Raw genomic sequence first — 19,036 nt, forward strand, 5'->3', positions numbered from 1 at the left:
ACTTCTTCGCGGATGACGCTACTCATGGAATCGACTCCAAAGGAAAACACTGCAAGAAGCAGCTGCAGCTCTTAACGGACCACAGAGCGGATGAGTTCACGAAGGGAGCTCGGATTTCCCTCATGATCGTAGCAGACCGGTCCAACATCGACAGCATGGACCCCGGACGCTGTTCCCGTGTGTGCTGACTGGATCTCTACTGCAGCACTTTCTCCATATACACAGCGTCAGCCAGAAACTCCGCGAGGGGGTTGGCCGGGTTCCTAACGAGGCCGGAAAAGAGCTGTTCCTTGACGCAGCACATCAGGTGCCGCTGCTTCTTTTGTTTACTCATGGCCGCGTCGGCGCGATGGCAAAGACACGCCGCAGCCTCGAACTACTATGCGACACTCTCGTTCGGGAGTTGGATGCGAGAAGTTAGGGCACGCACCTCGCATTCTCGGCGGTCACAGTTGGCATACGTACTCAGAAGTTGGCGGCGGAAGGCCGGCCACGTAGACAATATGACCTCGATATTCTCAAACCACTGCGGGGCACCGTATTCAAGGCCGAAGGACTTGTTCCACATTTTCACAGCGCCGTCCCAGCTGTTGATTGTTCCGATCCATTCGTAGCGAGCCAGCGAGTCCTCGGCATTCCTGAACTAGTCATCATGGAGAGGCTTAAGGGTCCGTGATGTCTGAAGGATGAGATAGGAGGGATCAGTGCTAGTGACAGTCGCAGTAAGGAGAGGCGGTGGCATTCCCATGAGGGAAGTAGAAGGCAGGCGAGCTCCGTCAAGAGGTAATACCTCTGGGGACAAGCCTTGGAGCCTCTAGCTTGCACGTTGAACAGGGCTGGTCACGAGAGGCAAGCACGTCTAGTCGTCCGCAGGAGACGGGAGCATCCATCGCCCCTGCACCAGTGTAACGACCCAAGGAGAGCCGTGCAGGCAGGCGTAGGGAAGAACCTAAGAATGAGGTCGGTCTTTTTAATCCCACAGCCAGGTGGAGCCCGAGCGCCCCTCTCGAGCCAACCGCCGCTTCTTCGTAGTTTCCACTAAGCGCGGAGGCCGTGCGATGCTAGCCACGCGGCGATGTTCAAGGCCGCTCTATAGCACCAAATTCCAGGACATGTTTTATAACGCCTCAGGTAGCGCCTCCGAGACACGGCCGCAATCCAGAAAGTGGACTGACTTCAAGCAGTGCACTCTAACCATCGCTCCTCCGCTAATAGTTCATATAGAGATCTGTTTATAAAGTGGTTTACTAATTTGGGCTGCCTGCGCACTCCTCGAGCAATAAAAAATCTACCATCTATCTGTGGGACATATTAGCCTCTAAATGCAGACAGTTTTTTTTGGCCCTTTTCTGTGGATGTGAGCGTAAGCCGACTCATTCATTCAATCCTTCGTCTATGGGAATTATAATAGTTGCGACACTCGTCATGATCATTATCATCATCAGTCTGGCTACGCCCCCTGCACGGTAATTTCATCATTCATGACTATTGACTTTACCCTGTCCTTTGCAAGCTACGACCACCGTAATCCCGCGAACTCGTTAACCTCATCTGCCCACCTAACGTTCTGCCGGCCCCTGCTACGCTTTTCTTCCCTTGGAATCCACTCCGGTACCATTAAAGACCAGCTTTTATCTTGCCTTTGCATTATATGCTCGGTCCAAGGCCGTTTCATCCTCCTGATTTCGACTAGGATGTCATTCACTCCCCTTTCTTCTCTCACCAACTCTGCCCGCTCCCGGTCTCTTAACGTTACACCTACCATTTTTCATTCCATAGCTCGCTGCGTTGTCCTTGACTTAAGCTGAACCCTCTTTGTTAGCCTCCACGTTTTTGCCCAATGGGTGAGCACCGGTGAGATACAGCTGTTGTATACGAGGTCTGTTAGAAAAGTATCCGACCTTTGGCCGTAGAAAACAAAACTTGCATAACTGGAGCGTTGCAAACCTATTCACCTTCAAAGTAGTCTATTTGGGACTCCACACACTTCTCCCAGCGGTGCTGCCATTGTGCGAAGTATTTCGAAAAGGCCCCTTTCGGAATGGAGTTTAGCTCAGCTGTCGTTGGAGTCATAATGTTCTTCCTTGTCTGAAATCGCGCTCCTTTCAATGGCCTTTTAATTTTGGGAACCAGCCAGAAGTCGCAGGGGCCATGTCAGGACAGTAAGGAGTCTGTTGAACTACAGGAGTCTGGTTTTTCGCCAAAAAGTCTGAATCAAGTGCGAGGAATGTGCAGGAGCATTGTCGCGATGGGTGCGCCAATTTCCTGTTGACCTCAGCTCCGGGTTCTTGCGCCGCACAGCATCACGTAGGCAACGGAGGACATCCCTGTAGTACTCTTTGGTCATCGTTTGACCCTGTGGAGTGCGTACTCGTGGTCTGCCACACAGAGGGTGTCAAAGAAAGCAGTCAGCATCACTTTCACATTGCTGCGCACTTGGCGGGCCTTCTTAAGTCTTGGTGACGTGGAATGTTTCCACTGTGACGACTGGGATCTGGTTTCCGGGTCGTACCTGTACACCCAAGACTCGTCACCAGTGATTATGATGTTGATGAAGTCAGGGTCACTGTTTGCGGAATCCAGCATGTCCTGTGAGACTTCAACACGAAGCTGATTTTGCTCCACTGTGAGCAGCTTCGGCACGAATTTCGCCGCAACTCTCTCCATGGCCAAATCTTCGGTGATAACGGAATGTGCGGAGAAATTGCTCATGTCCACCTCTTCCTCAATTTCTCGGATAGTCACGCGACGGTCCCGCATCACCATAGCGTTCAGTTCGGCAATGACCTGGTCATTCTGCCATGTTGATGGCCGATTAGAGCGTGGCTCATTCTCCACCGATGTGCGGCCATCTTTAAATCAATTGTACCACTGCTTAATCTGTGTGCTGCTCATAGCATCGTCACTGAAAGCCATCTGAATATTTCGAATGGTTTCCACTTGGCTGTCGCCCAGTTTATGGCAAAATTTGATGCAGTAGCGCTGCTCCTTTCACTCTGCCATTTTCCTTGCAATAAAAAACCGACGAGAGCACTGCGCACTGCCTCACTCAAATGATGCGTCCCAGCGACTGACGCTATCGACAGGCGGGAAAAAATTCGTGCATGCGCATGAAGGTTCAAGGTCGCCTGATGCAAGCGCGCTTGTTTCATATCCATCAGGTGTTCGCAAAAAAATAAATAAAGTCGGATACTTTTCTAACACACCTTGTACTTTTCTCTTGCGGGATATTGGTAAACTGCCATTCATGATCTGAGAGAACCTGCCATATGCGCTCCGCCCCATTCTTACTCTTCTACTTATTTCCGTTTAAAGACATTGACGGCTACATTCGTAAAAATTAAAATAATGATCTCGTTCGTCAGAGCTTCTGGTATGCTCGAAGTCATAAGGCATTGCTTATACAGGGTGGTTAGTTTTTCTACCACAATCTGGTCGTAGTAGCGGAGGCTAAGGTTTCATCGCGTTCGAACCACTTTGCGCGAAGGGTATACCTCCACAAGACTTAGTGGTCGTTTGAAACTGGGCTTCACCAGGGAGGGGCATAGCATGGTTTGTGAAATTTCTCCCTGAAGAAAGCAGAGCGCCAGGCTGAGGACTCTTGTATATTATTTAGCGGCTCGGGGACCGGAGGTGGGTTTTGAACCAACCGCCTCCCTCAGCCGAGACCGGCGCTCAAACCACTAGGCTACTGCTGAGGTAAGGTAGCGGTTTGGTCTAAAATCTTTTCGCAAGCGTTTGAACCCAGAAAAGGCGTGCCCCATTCTGGGGAAATCATGTACTTGTAAGCCGGATGCCGGAAATCTTGTAAGCCGGATGCTCTATAAAAAGACTGTCGCCTCGGATTCTGCTCCTTCATTCAGCTGAATTATTTTCTTGCGGGGTCTACGGCAGCGCGAAAGCTAATAGTTGTCGCCCTATTTGAAAGCAGCTTTACGTTGCTCTTTTGCTGGAGATAAAATAAGGAAATGAGAGGCGAGAGACGAGGATCTTTCATGAAGCGAAACGAACAAAAGTACCTAAAGTGCTATAGGGCATTTTTCGCTATATCTTATTTCTATAAACACGAATTTTCGCGTTTACAGCTGGCTGCTGTAGAATTCTTACTTAAAATTCTAGCTATGTGTAATCCTTCCTCTTCATCTGGCGCTATTGTTCGGTTGAGTCATAAGGGGGGCTTGCTTAAGGCGGGCTTCACGACTTTCTGCAAATATGGAGACTGGCAGAAACAATGGAAAGATAGATATTTATTATTACTTAACTAACCGAATAGTTAGCTGTATTCTGAGTCGCTACACTGCTGACAATTCTATGCCGAAGAAAACACTCTTTTAACTCAAAGCGCCTATTTAAAAATTGCAGAAAGCCTTTTGTGAAACACACGCGGCTTATTAAGTGATCTGTGAAAGCAACCTTCTTCTTGAGAAAATACAGCTCCTATGTCAACGCGAAACCAAGATTCTTCCTAAGAATAGAGAGGTTCAAAATAGGGGGTCGAAGCGGACAGCGGCCCCAAGGAAATCACGGGCACCAGCGATATAAACGCGCGCTCCAGCGACTACAAGTTTTCTGAAAAAAGGTTCCTCTTACACAGAGCGCTAGAGTTGCGTTCACTGATTACAAAGATTTCACCGCTAGAAAGGGAAATGAGAAAAAGTACAGTAAACATATAAAACATTTACCGTTCAACATTTATTGAGCATAAAATGCGGGTGTAATAACCCAAATTGAGAAGCGAACAAGAAATGCCTTCTGTCCGTTTTTTGACCTTGGTTGCCGCATGCAGCACCAAAAAGTGAAACACCGCTTATTAATGTAGCATTTTTCTTCTTTTGTTTAATTCAGCATGAATGAAAGCCCCTAAAACACCGTAAGGAACGTGTTAACGTGATGGTTTTGTGACTCCTTTTTTGGCCAAGAGCTTACACCTGTTCTCACTTCCTGCGCTTCTTAACTGATCATCTCCAAGCTCACCAAACGTACTCCAAGCAGGTTCGAACATCCTCCGTGGTCTGGTCCCCGGAGGATCAAGAAAACTGTCCCAGACCGAGCATGGGCGCGAAGAGATGAAAAACAGTTCTAATGAAAATGAACTAGTTGCTCTAAAAGATGAATATAGCGCGCCCGATGACCATTGAGCACCCCCGGTGGGAGACGTAGCTGTCCGTAGCTGTAGAGGCGGGGGCCATGTTCTGCCGTAGGCCTTACCTTGCGGCGGCAGGAAACCGGGTGCTCAGCTCCCGCAGCGGAGGCTGTACGTTGCTGCTCAAGCGTGTTCACGTCAGGGAGGAGATGGAAGCCCGGTCCGATCACCCGGGCACGGCAGGGGAGACGCCTTGCCCAAGGCAGCAGGCCGTGAACACGGGACGGCAGGCACGAAGAGCCTGCAACGGCGGCAGGATCCTCGGGCGGGCAGCAAATGGCAATGCTGCACACTGTGCCCGCTCTCCGAGACAGCAGGACACAGGAGAGTGACAGGACCCCCGGTTGCGCTAAACCTGGCCAAGACGGCTTCCCACGTCTGATCAGCGGGGCCCAAAGGAGACGTTCATTCGGAATCCTGCCGAGTCATTGCTCGTGCTTCGCTCCTCGCACCGTTCGAGCCACCACTCTCCGATCTACCTTTGTCATTTCTGCGTGCGTGAAGAAGCCGCAGTTAATGCATCGGCGCTAGTGTCTTCACTTTCCTCACCGCCAGAACAGCCGCTATAGGCATCTGATGTATCAGGTCGTCTCCCTTGCCAACACCTGACAAGGACACTCCACAAAGGGCCGTCCTTTCACCACTGCTATTAAATATAGCCGTGGCTCTTCACCCAGAAGTTCTCAACACACGCCTACATTAAGTACACCATCTGTGTGGAGGACATTACCATCCCGTCAACCCAATGATTCCTCGCAGCCAAAGAGCAAGCCCTCAAGCAGTAATCAGAATGGTCGAGTATTTTTTTAAGGCCAGTGGAAATCGGAAATCATCCGTATTCGCGGGCGCCGTTGCCCTTCCCCAGGAAAATTGTGCTCCAAATTCATGACCACCTATCGAGAAAAAATAGCTCATCCGATTGCTTTTCCTGAGTCCAGCATGATGGCAAGCCCACCCACAACATTGCTACTCTGGGCACGTCCGTGCTAAATATCGGCCGTATGGTACGAAGTGACGCTGGGCACCATAAGGGCATGCAAGTGGACGACACTATGCGCCTTGTCAGGGCTCTGGCCATCAGTCGAATCCAATAAGGCCTCCCATATCTCAATGTTTATCGGACCGCAGTGTACCATCAATATCTTTAACCGTACCCTCTTTAATACAGCTCTGGGTCTCCGCGTGTGTATATCCATCACTAGACTGCTTGCCATCGTGGTTCAAAACTCGTTTTCTGAAATCCACGATGCTGCTTCGAATTCCCAACGAACTTGTCCCTCACCAATTTTTCGGGTGGGGCTATCCTCTCAAGAACAGGTGACTCGCAGCCATCAAGTACATGGCACTGACCGGAATTCTCCCTACCGCTATCCGCTTCCGCCTTATGTACCCCGCCTCTCGAGATATGAACTATGAGTCGCAGGCCCCGTGCAGTGAGGGCCGTCTCTGCAGTCTCCGCTGGTAATACGACCATGACAGCGCGGCCATGAATATATATGTAGATTGGTTTGTACAGAGCCATACATATAGCTGCACTGCTGGCAATCACGCCAAAGTCCCCATATTTAAGCGTCCTTCTCGGAAACCGACCCGGCGGCCGCAGAAGCCATCGTTATAGGCATCACCATTAAAATAAACGGTACCCAGGAGCACGAATCCCTCATTTTTAAGGACTGGAAAACCGCCTGGAGAGCCTACCTGTAAAAGTTGTCGTGCCCTGTGTGCGGCTCTCCGCGTTCTGGGCTGAAATCTCCAACATGATTATGTCATCAGGTGAGTTCCAGGTCAAGCAGGTCTCGGTGGCAATATTACTGCCGATGCCGTAGCTCGAGATTGTACCTACCGAGACGGGCATACTGGCTTTATCCTGTGACCCCGCTCAACTCATTTCTCCACCCGCCTAGAAACCCTCCGCTTAAATTGCCGCCACTAAACTCCGGCACACAAGCAACTTTTGCCTGCGGTCTTCTGGCACCTAAGACGCATCCAAAGACTCATTTTCTTCAGTCTGCACCACCTACACCGCGATCACTCAATATGCGCAGATGGACGTACCTAGTGTGGTGGTATTCCCACATTCACTGATATTACACGGACAAGCACAGCTAAATACAACCACTTAAAGGCATACAATGCGGCGCTGGAGCAGTGTGACGTGACGCCTGCCACTGGGACCCCGGAAGACCATACAGCGCTAGTCGCCATCTCCAAAGCGTCGGCGGAAGCTGCTAGAGCCCTGGACTAATGACCCCATCCAGAATCCGGTCCGGTTTTGTTTTGTACAATAAATGTTTATACACTCTCTTTCTCTTTTTCTCCTCTAATGTTGGGGCACATTGTTTCTTTGGGTAATATAAAATACAGGTTCTGAAATGTAAAGTGTACACATGCATACTGTACAGACATCCTCGCCGCGTGTCCCACCATTTTTTTTCATATATCATAGAAATAAGTCTTCAGCGTATGGAGTATCAACAAGCTGTATCATTCAATGCAACTGTATTTTTCTTTGAATACATTAAAGTTACGCAACCAAAAACAGCTGACTGAGGGGGTAGCGGCTGTAATCACTGCGCAAAACATTCCCGGCTTACAAGACTTGCTGCTTTTCAACATTACTTACCGCATGGGTGAGCAGCATGGTGGACCTGTGCACAACTGCAACACCCGTAGGTATCCGAAGCGGTAGCTCTAGCCTCATCGAGCCAGCAATTCCATCTTCCGCTTGAGTATAATAAAAAGTTTGGAATCGACCTCCCGCCGGAGGCTAATCTCTGACGTTTCGTTCATTGCGCTCCAGTAAAGGCGCCAAATGATGCCCGCTTAAAAATCCGAATAATAAAAATGTTGCCTGCCGAGACACTTACAGGAACAAAGAGCACCTCCGGGAAATTATTTCCGGCTTTAGCGCTTTCTTTTGCGTCACTCAAAAAGCCGATTAGTCGCGAGCTTTGTGCCCATGAGGCCGGTAACTTCAGCCGAGCAGGATTTAAACTTGCCCGATCTTACCGCTTGGTGTACGAAGCCGAGTAAGTATCTCGCCCTGGGCATTTTCAAGCTAGGGCGAATAGATGAGCTCCTCGCCTTCCTCAGCTTGTGATTATTCGTTTTGTAAGAAGAAGAAGAGGACGACTCCGCAGTGCCGCACTTCGTCGTCATCGCTTCTGGTTCGGGCGCGAGTCTCGTGCTGGAGTTGCTTCCATCGGCTGGTTCTGCCATCCTGCTACGACCCGACCGCTGCGTGCGTTGGTCGCCGTGACCCCTTAATAAATCCACTGTTCAGTTTTTTTGTTTAGTTCTTATGCTGGGATCTACGTTGTGCAACAGAAATGAGGGTCATAAACCACTACAACAGTGAGAAGACGTGTCGGCTGCACACAAACAACGTCCAAAAAAGCGAACAATTCTTTTTGAGGCCTCTTTATGACACAGAAAACTTCAAAGATAAAGACAGTAGAGATTCACTCATTTCACTTGAAAAAAAAAACATTGTCTGCCTATTCTACCTGCGAAATAAAATGCGCAATTAATTTGTGGAATCTAGGCAAAATGAGAAAATTTCTAGATTTCTGATTGACCAGGAACAAGAAAGCCACACGAATGAGAGAGCCGTTGTGGAGGCCACCCCTGCTTCAAAGAAACAACCCAAGTTAGTTTGGATTTGGAGACAACGAAAGAAATAAGCAGTCTGTCCAAAAGTTGAAATTTTCATAATTCAATTTTTTAACAACGATGCCATGAAAAAGGTTTGTACATGATTGAGCCCCGAAAGGTGCCCTCATTTTAAGCTTACTAGCATTTCCGCGTCATGGTTGGCCGTCTTTCGCCTCTTCAAGCCCTTTGCACTCTCACAAGCTGGGATTCTTCCATATTTAGGCTTACAATTATTCGTACAAGTTGAAGGAGCTGCTGGTGTGATGTGCATAACTTGTGTCAAAACGTTTCCTGTTCCTTTGATAGAAGATCGGTTGGCGGAGCTTATACTACCAAGCATTCCAGTTTCGCAGTAAAGAGCAAGATGATCACCAAACGTTAGTGAAATCCGAAAATAGCACGCCAAAATGAACTAGCCTTGAGCGATGGCATCACCTTGAGCAATCTCTAGTGAGACATTTTCATTGAGACAAAGGCGACAGTAGAAAAGGCTTTGAAATTGAAAGCTGCTGCTCGTCTTTGAAACAAACACCTTCAAGAAAGCATTGGTCTGGCGGGACGCATACCTCTGTCGATGTTGTTCTCTCGGTTCAAATGAACGCCCATTCGCACTGAAAAGCTAAGGTCTCCCACGCTATTAATATGGAAGGGAAACGCGCCTGGGGAATGGAATCTTCAGAAAAACCACCATGAAATTCTGCGAGATATCTTTGTTTTATTGCGTGTAAGGCTGTGCCATTTCGATGAACGAACGCTGTTGCGCTGTTAGACGATTAGAGCCTCTGTTTTGAAAACAATGGTTTTTAGGAGAGAAACCGCTAGTGGTGTTTAGTTTTGATCATCCTGTCAAAGGGAGAAAAATGCTTAAAACCTAGCAGCGTGGAGGCAGTTTGTAAGGGCAGACACAGTACAGGGTAATTGAAATAAGGGAAGGTTAAAAAAATTAAAAAATTGGGCTTGCAAGGGTCAAGAAAAGACGACAGCGAGAGGGCGGGGAACTTCCCGTGTGCACAATAAGAACCGTGCTTGCGGGAAGGGAAAGTAAAAACTAAAATAAATAGGAGAGGCTGAAGTCGGATGTTGTTATTTGATCACTGGGATTGTATCCTCCCGCGGACCTCAAGGCTGAACATTGCACAGCCAGTGTGGCAGCTTTATTGAACGGCCAACGGGGAATGCCTAGCGAGCGATAAGCATACGTGCGCCGCTTAGAAGCTGAAAATATCCAAAGAGCCGAAGTTTCACCGGCGTCGCTTCAGTAAAGAAAAAAAAACTCAAGCAAACAATGCTTCTATCAAGCGAAGAGAGAAATATAGCCACACATAGTCCGAAGGAAGGTTTCTTCGCCATAGAACGGACACTTCTGGCTCATAAAAATCGCAAAAGGGAAGACACGCAGAGGCTGACAAGGAGATTAGGAAACAAATAAAGAATTTACAGAAATCCTGAAGATAAACTCTGCTTTAAAAATCGAAAGCACGGTACAAAAGTACAGAAAGATGACAGCAGAAAGAAAGACACTTATTGGGTGGAGACAACGCTTCGAGGTCGTAGGGAGTTTCGAAGAATGTGTCCTAAGGAGCGGTTATTAGATAGCCAGTGGTGCGTGGCAATGACAGGGAGCGAGAACGTGTGCCTAGAGGTATACAGATTAAAACAGATTGTCGGAAGCGATGTAGAGAGGCAGGAAGATGTAAGACGAAAGGAGACTGCTTCCAGGCTGCAATTCCATTCAAGGCAGTTTATTTTTCCACAAATGTAACTGGAGGGTTTCCAGGGCTTAAACCTGCTGAAGAAGATTCATTGAGGCTCAGGTGACCATTACTTCAAGGAAGCAAATTACAAAATAATATGTTGAACAAATATGGCGCCAATAATTGTTGTATTTGATAAGTTAATTCAGCAAAGGAAACCATATAAAGAAGTAAATGAATTAAAATACTATATTTAAGCAACATGAATTTAATGCCATACATCAAAACATATTTTAAAATAATACAATAAATTTTAAATAATCAATTTGTGGAATTAGAGTACAGAACAGAAGACACTTACAAAGTGAAACCAGACTGTAACCAGAACATCACCATTACAAGAAACCATATGAAACTATTTCGACGTAATCCTAATGTGTGTGTGAATTGGCTCAGTTTAATTGTTAGGTTGTGTGACAGAGCTCGGTATTCATACAATTTTTTAAATCGCGGAATTTCACACGCATTAAGATTTATTGTGCATACATTACAGTTTCGGTCTTCTAGAGGTGCTAATATCGTTATTTGGTTAATAACTGCAGGACGGGGGGGGGGCGGAAAAAGTATCTTATTTAATAGTCGAAATTCATAAATATTCTCAGCACGAACTATTCAAAGTTACCGGAAGCATTCTTTGGAGTGGCCATTGGTTCCGGTTTGCCAATATTAAGAATCATTCTATTTCGTGTTCTGCGATCCCTGTTTACATTTTCCTTAATCGGCGGACACCAAATCAAATTAGAGTACTTTAGTTGGGTGTTAAATGCTTGATATATCTAAAGTATCTTGCGGCTACGTCATACAACTCCCGTAACTGAAGGTAGCTTTGTACATATATAATTGATATGAGCGTCACAGCATAAGTTAGAAGAGCAGTTTATTTAAGCATTGTATTAGGGCAAAGACTTAGGCATGTCGTTACAGATTTTTAACGGATACTTGAGCGCAAAAAAATAAGCGCACGTGATGATGGCCATGCCGGACAGGCCCTGGTTAGAAAGAAAAGGTGTTTATTACAACGCTCAGAATAAATAGGAGTCAGGAAAAACACCACGGAAAGAAAAAGGAAGGAAGGAACAAAAAAGAGGGGGGGGGGGGAATTGGAGAGAAGGAAATGAAGAGCCCAGAAACAGGACCGAAAGAAAAATTGATTAGCCGTTAGTATCCAAAATTGTAAGTTCTTTCCCCGATAACAGAACCGGCGGTTAGTGACGTATCCTCCTGTATTGGCAAGGGTACGCCTCCACATTCCCTCTAGTCCTCCGATCGCGATGCACAAAGATTATCGTAGTTCGCTCCAGTTGAGTCTGGCAGGATTTGTTTTGTTCGCGGTGTTTTTGTACATGACTTGCAAGGTACGTGCCCATGTGATTTCCTAATGCCCTATACGTTGTTCTGCAAGGCGCGCGCTGATGGAGCGACCTGTTTGACCAATATACGCACCACCGCATGTGACAGGAATCATCTACACCACGCTGTGATTGCAGGCGATGAACGGATTTGCATGTCTAATGTCACACTTCTTGCGTGCCCAGCGTCTCGATGTTTGGCCTTATCCTATACCACCCGACAAATTCTTGTTGGGCTCCCTGTCCTTAGATTGGCCGTTACGGGTTTTGATCTTTCGACCCATCTTCTCGCAGGCCCCGGAAGTCACGTAACGAGAATAGCCAGCGGTTACCAGCCGGGTGATCTGCGCGCCTAGGCCTTCTTTTACCGTATGATGGCAGGTCTTGAATAATGCCGCTCTAATCTAGGACTGGGCTATGCCATTCTTCAGGAGTTTTGAGTGCCCAGAGCTGAAGTGTTGCAGTGAAGTGGCTTTTGTTGCTAGTAAACTCCTGTACTGTGTTGCCTTCCTCACGTGTGCTTGTCTTTCTGCGCTCAGGTATCCATTACTTAATCATTGTGTGGTCGTCAATAATCTCTCTTTTCTAGCCCTACATTTAAATTGTAAAGTGCGTTATAACTTCTCTCTTTCTAGCGCGAAAAACTATAGCTTCATTTGGCAGCATTAACATAATTTTAGCCCGTTTACTTTTGAGCAGACAGAGTATTTCAAGAACTTTGTTACATTTCAGAACTGAATTATCTACGGTTGACCGAGAAACAACGAGACTGCTATCACCAGCATAGTGAAAAATCCGATGAACGGTCCGTATCTTCAATGTCCTTTATGTTTGCCCTGAATAAGCGCGGGTCTAGCATGCAGATTAGTGGGACTGCCTATTTGATCGGTAGAAACGTTGCACCGTGGCTTTTTAAGTCAACAAGCTGAGCTCTGTTTTTAAGGTAGGATTAGAATAAATTCCAGCGGTGTCCGAGAATTCCATAACATACGGGTTGATTAAACGTCCCCTTGTAGTTAACAGAGCCATTTTAGTAGACGTCTCTTTTCTAAAGCCAAATTGTGCCCCACTTAGAAGTATGGTTCTGAAAAACTTTGTGACTGTAACAGAAATTATTTTTTCCTAGGCTTTCAAGAAAACGCAAGAATAGGTATTGTTCGACAGATCGTTGGCAATCCATACTTTCAGCCTTTTAAGATAACTGCTGTTCTTTCTATTTTCAGTTAATCTGGAAAAAGACTTTATTACTAAATTAAATGTATGATCAAGTACAAGCATTACTAAGCTCAAGAGATATTTGACGGGCCTTATCATAAGATTATTAGCGCCTAACGCTCTGGTGTTTGATAGGGCCTTCATTGTGCTGTAGGGTTCAGAATCATCGCTTGCTCCGGACGATGATACTGTTCCGGGATTTTGTTTTTCCGGTGTGTTCATACAAGAAATTAGGAACACCAACATCAAGAAGTAATGATTTAAGCAGTCGGCAAAGTGCTTTGCGGGAAAATTCACCGGCGATTGCTTTTAACGCATCCAGGAGAAAATGTTTGTTCCTACGACTTAGAACATGCTTTAATACTTTCCATGCTGCATCGGTGCGCTGCTAAGTGATATTTTCAACAATTTCTTCATAATTTTTAAACTTGGCGCTGCTAATATCTGTATTTAGACTGCTTAAAACCCTTTGAATTCTGTTGCGCTGTGTCCAATCGTGTCGATAAAAAACATTTATGAAGGCCGTTTTCAGGTTCTATCATCTATATACGCTATTTTCGCACTCAGATCTTTCTGTTTTTCGTCGAATGACTTATTACTATTGGTGGAACTTCTTCGCACGTTTCTTGTTTGGACAAGTGGAGGAGCAAATGTCAAGGCCCAGCGATTTGCATAGGGCAGAACTGTTGGTTCATTCATGTCGGCCACAGCTGCAGGATTAGGGCAGGCATTTTGCATATGTCCATCTTTATGGCAGTGATAACAAAGATACGATGGAAGGGGTGTGGTTTGATCGCACCGTAATAGGTAAGGTACTCCAGCAGAGTGAACGGGCCTGGGAGGGTGAGCGGGTATGAACCTCGGCGCCCCATAGTCCGTGCTTGCAGAATTACGTGAGTTGAACAGCGAATGTTTGCGTGCACCTCCTCAGGAGGATTTGCGCTGTCAACATGATAAACCATGCAGCGGAGGGTGTCCGGGTCAGATGCAAAATATGTTGGCACCGGGACATGCTTGCTGTCTTCCAGGGGGATCTGCTTAATAGCGCACATTTACTGGGAGCCCACCAAGGATGGCATGTTTACCGTGATGGTGTTCGATAGCAATGAACGACAAATCCGCAGTAGTTGGAAGAGCCAAGAGCGTGGTCAACTGTTACTTGAACATACCGAGCAGGGATAGCAGTCACATCAAAGCGCAGTGTAGGCTTGATGGTGACGAGGAATGAGTTAGAAGGCTGAAGCAAGGCTTTACTCCCGGGATGCATCTCTGGAGGTGGCAGGGGCTCAGACACTGGTGCCTGCCCTTGATGGGAATACTGAATCGGTGCGATCGACACTATTTCCTGTGGGGGCGTCCCAGGCGCGAAGGCGACGGAGCATACCATAGCACAGGCCACAGTCTTTGCATCGCAGGACGGAGCAGACTGAAGGCCCGTAGGCACTGATGATTACGCGGACGTGGAGGCTGCATCAGGTGGCAACACAGCGGCCGCCCGCGTACCTGTCCTCGAGGACGCAGATCCATGCAGGCGCGCAGCGCGGCCTCGCTCGGCAGCGCCGAGCTGCTGAGCCTTCCGTTTCTGACTGGCTTCCTCTTTCAACTTGGTAAATAAAATTTTCATATCATTCTTCAACTGAAGATCTGTCCGCCTGTAAAGAAACAGCGAAAGGTGATAGAGAATTTTTTCGAAAGTTTCATAAAAGTGCGAAAGCAGATTTGCATGAACGATAACGACGAGGATGCTGACTAAGAATGCAATTTCTCCCTATGCACCGCAGATAGAAGTTGAAGAGGACGATGTGTTCAGTGCGCAGCACAAAAGTTCCGTAATTGTTTTTTCCCCTCTCTTTCTTTTTCAGAAATCTAGACGAAGCTTCCATCGCAACTCTCACGGACTTTACGAATGAGCGTTGGAGAGAGAGAAAACTCCCAGCGTCATGGAAACATGCCATTGTTAAATTCATCCTAAAACCGGTTAAAAAGCTCGCGCTCAAAAACTTGAAACCTCTTCCGCTTACTTCTTGGATCTGAGAACTGATAGAGGAAATCATACTAGACAGACTCCAGTCGTACATGCACAGAGAGAATTTATATTAGAACACTATGGTTGACTTTAGGCCTGTTTTATCAAAACAGGATGCGATGCTCACAGTAGCAAACGAGTCCTATCTCAGGAGCAAGGAAGGAGCACCAGGGAAATCCTAGCACTAGATTTAACCAAAGCATTTGATGACGCCAAACGCAGAGCAATCCTAGAATCCGTTTCCCTATTGAATGCAGGCTAAAGAACGTGTGACTACATCAAGGACTTTCTCTCTGATATAATGGCTAAAATCCAATTTGGCACAATCGAATCCGACACATTTATTTTAGGAGACAGAGGAACGCCACCAGGATCGGTGCTCTCCCCATAGTTATTCAATACAACACTCATCAAAATGGCACACGAACTCACAAAAATCCGATTCCTAGAACCCTGTTTGTACGCGGACGACGTCACCTTCTGCACCACCAAGGGAATATTGGCAAGGTACAAGATACGCTACAAGAAGCGGCAGATATAGTAGTAGAGGAAGAAAAAGCCGTGGAACTCGCGTGTTCCCCCCAAAATCCGAAGTTCTCATCCTACACCGAAAGGGTCAAAGAAAGAATAAAGCGCCTGAAATCAAAATCTACATGGAAGAGCCGCTATCCCTGAAGTGGAAACACTAGGAATCCTGGGAATGCTGAAACAGTCGAGTAAAGAAGAACACACTAATTAAGACACTGAGGAGCAACGTCAACCAAATGTCCCTCCTCATCAGACCATCAAAAAATAGGCGAGGAGGAGTTAAAGAAGCCGAGACGAAGAAGCTAATACAGGCATTCTTTCTTAGCAGAGGAATTTACTCTGCACCATACGTTACCCTCACAGTCAGAGAGAAAGACGATCTGGATTCTCTAATAAGACATTCCTACAAAATTGCGCTCAATCTACCCCGTCATACTCCAAATGAAAACCTACTGCAGTTAGGCACCTCACCGCACTATATGAAAGACTATCACGCACCGAAACTGGAGGTTTCATCCTAAAGAAAGCCGGAATAAAATATGAAGGAATCCGCGCACACGCCTTCCCAATTGTAAGACAAGTGCACGAACACTTAGTAGTCCGTGCTCTGCCCAAAAACGTGCATCCACACTACGATACGGAGAGAATAAAGGCTAGGGCACAAAAACTTCACGAAAGATTTTCAGTTCGGAAACAGACTGCACACGTGGACGTGATAGAACATGCAGACACAGACGCCTTTTCCCTGGCAGTTGTCGATCATCGAGGATCTCCCCTTGCATTGACGGTGATCGAAAAACAAAATTTCCGCAGAAGGTTCAAGAAGCTGCCATAGCTTTAGCCATTACTTCCAACCGTGACAAATACATCATCAGTGACTCTAAACCTGCAATTTGAAATTTTTGCAAAGGAGGGGCACACTTCGCAGTCATCACAAACTTAGAAAAAATCTCCAATACCGTCACATCGCACTGATCTGAGTCGCCGCCTATTCGGACTACCCTGGAAACGAGGCAGCACACCAATTTTCCCGAGGATTGGTAGTCAACCGCGAGGTGCGCTACCCCAAGCTCAGGTCGGCCAACGAGCGAGTGATATCCTACAAAGCAATTACAACGCAATTCATGAAAGGCTTATCTTCCAAGAACCACATAGATCTCTAAGTAAAACACGTCAGTTGGTGGCAGCTCCAAAAAGAACATATCCTTTAATCCGTACATGTACAGCACATGGTTCCCAGAGCAGTTCTGCCCCGCCTTTCTCTACACCGCAAATCCATCTGGAGCAGCGATGGCGTAGAGGTAGAGCATCCGCCTCGCGTGCAAGAGGACCGGGGTTCGAATCCCGGTGCCACGCAATTCTCCACAGGATATATATATATATATAAAAAAACTCCGCGTGTCGATGGAATTGCATAACCAGGCTTGGAGTGCGGCCTGATTTCGGTGACCGGAGCCGACAACGCACTTCCTCATCAGAACAGGATTTGGCCGCCCTGGTGTAGTACTTGGCCACAACCTTCTATGAACAAACCAATTAACCCTCGGCCCTCAGTCCCCAGCGGCTGCGGAGCAACTGACCAAGGCGGCGGTCAGATCTGTGACGCAGCGGAGGGTGCTAAGAATCTCTGGCTCCGGACAGGCCGCCATTGGAAACTGAACCTGGCAACGTTTAACGCAAGAACCTTATCAAGTGAGGCTAGCTTAGCAGTGCTGCTGGAGGAATTAGCCAGTATTAAATGGGATGTCATAGGGCTTAGTGAGGTTAGAAGGACAGATGAGGCGTATACAGTACTAAAGGGCGGGCATATACTGTGCTATCGTGGATTAGCAGATAGGCGAGAACTAGGTGTGGGATTTCTCATAAATCAGGATATAGCTGGCAACATAGAGGAGTTTTACAGTATTAACGAGAGAGTGGCAGCTATCGTAATTAGGCTTAATAAGAGGTACAAGCTGAAGGTGGTGCAGGCCTACGCGCCTACATCAAGCCATGATGACCAGATAGTTGAAAGCTTCTATGAGGATGTGGAATCGGCAATGACCAAAGTAAAATCACAGTGCACTGTACTGATGGGCGACTTTAATGCAAAGGTAGGTAAAAATCAGGCTGGAGACAAGGCGGTAGGTGACTATGGCATAGGTTCTAGGAACAGTAGGGGAGAGTTATTAGTAGAGTTCGCAGATAGAAATAATTTACGGATTATGAATACCTTCTTCCACAAACGAGCAAACAGGAAGTGGACGTGGAAGAGCCCCAATGGTGAGACTAAAAATGAAATAGACTTCATACTGTGTGCACACCCTGGCATCGTAGAGGATGTGGATGTCCTCGGTAAGGTCCGTTGCAGCGACCACAGAATGGTAAGGTCTCGTATTAGCTTAGATTTGAAGAGGGAACGGAGGAAACTGGTGAATTGAAAGGCTATTAACGAGTTAGCATTAAGAGGGAAGGTAGAGGAATTCAGAATGTCGCTGCAAAACAGATTTTCCGCTTTAACTGAAGAAGACGACCGTAGTGTTGAAACAATGAATGATAATCTTACAGCTATCGTTACAGAGTGCACCGCAGAAGTAGGTGGTAGGATGGTTTGACAGGATACCAACAAGCTATCTCAGGAGAATAAAGATCTGATTAAGAAACGTCAAAGCATGAGGACGTCTAACTCCACAGACAGGATAGAACTAGCAGAGCTATCTAAGTTAATAAATAAGCGCAAGGTAGCCGATATAAGAAAGTTTAACATGGAGAAAATCGAGCATGCTCTAAGGAATGGAGGTAGCCTAAAATCAGTGAGGAGAAAACTGGGCATAGGTAAAAACCAGATGTATGCGCTAAAAGACAAACAGGGCAATGTCATCAGCAATATGGATAAGATAGTTGAATTAGCCGAAGAGTTCTATACAAATCTATACAGTAGCGAATGTAATCATCAAGTTACTGAGATAGGCAGTCGAGCACAGCAATGGGACATCCCGCCAGTAACGAAGGAGGAAGTAAAGAAAGCCTTAGGAGCAATGCAAAGAGAGAAAGCAGCTGGTGGGGATCAGGTAACAGCAGATTTGCTGAAGGACGGAGGAGAGATTGTGCTACAAAAACTAGCCACCCTGTGTACGCAATGCCTTGTGACCTCGAGAGTACCAGAAGCTTGGAAGAACGCTAACATTATCTTAATTCATAAGAAAGGAGACGTCAAGGACTTGAAGAATTACAGACCGATCAGCTTATTGTCCGTTGCCTACAAGGTATTTACTAAGGTAATCGCTAATAGAATCAGGACAACCTTGGACTTTAGTCAACCAAATGATCAGGCAGGCTTTCGTAAAGGATACTCGACAATAGACCACATTCACACTATCAATCAGGT

Source organism: Amblyomma mixtum, chromosome 2 (assembly GCF_055824585.1).
Source record: "Amblyomma mixtum isolate Tamu chromosome 2, ASM5582458v1, whole genome shotgun sequence".
Lineage (NCBI taxonomy): Eukaryota > Metazoa > Arthropoda > Arachnida > Ixodida > Ixodidae > Amblyomma > Amblyomma mixtum.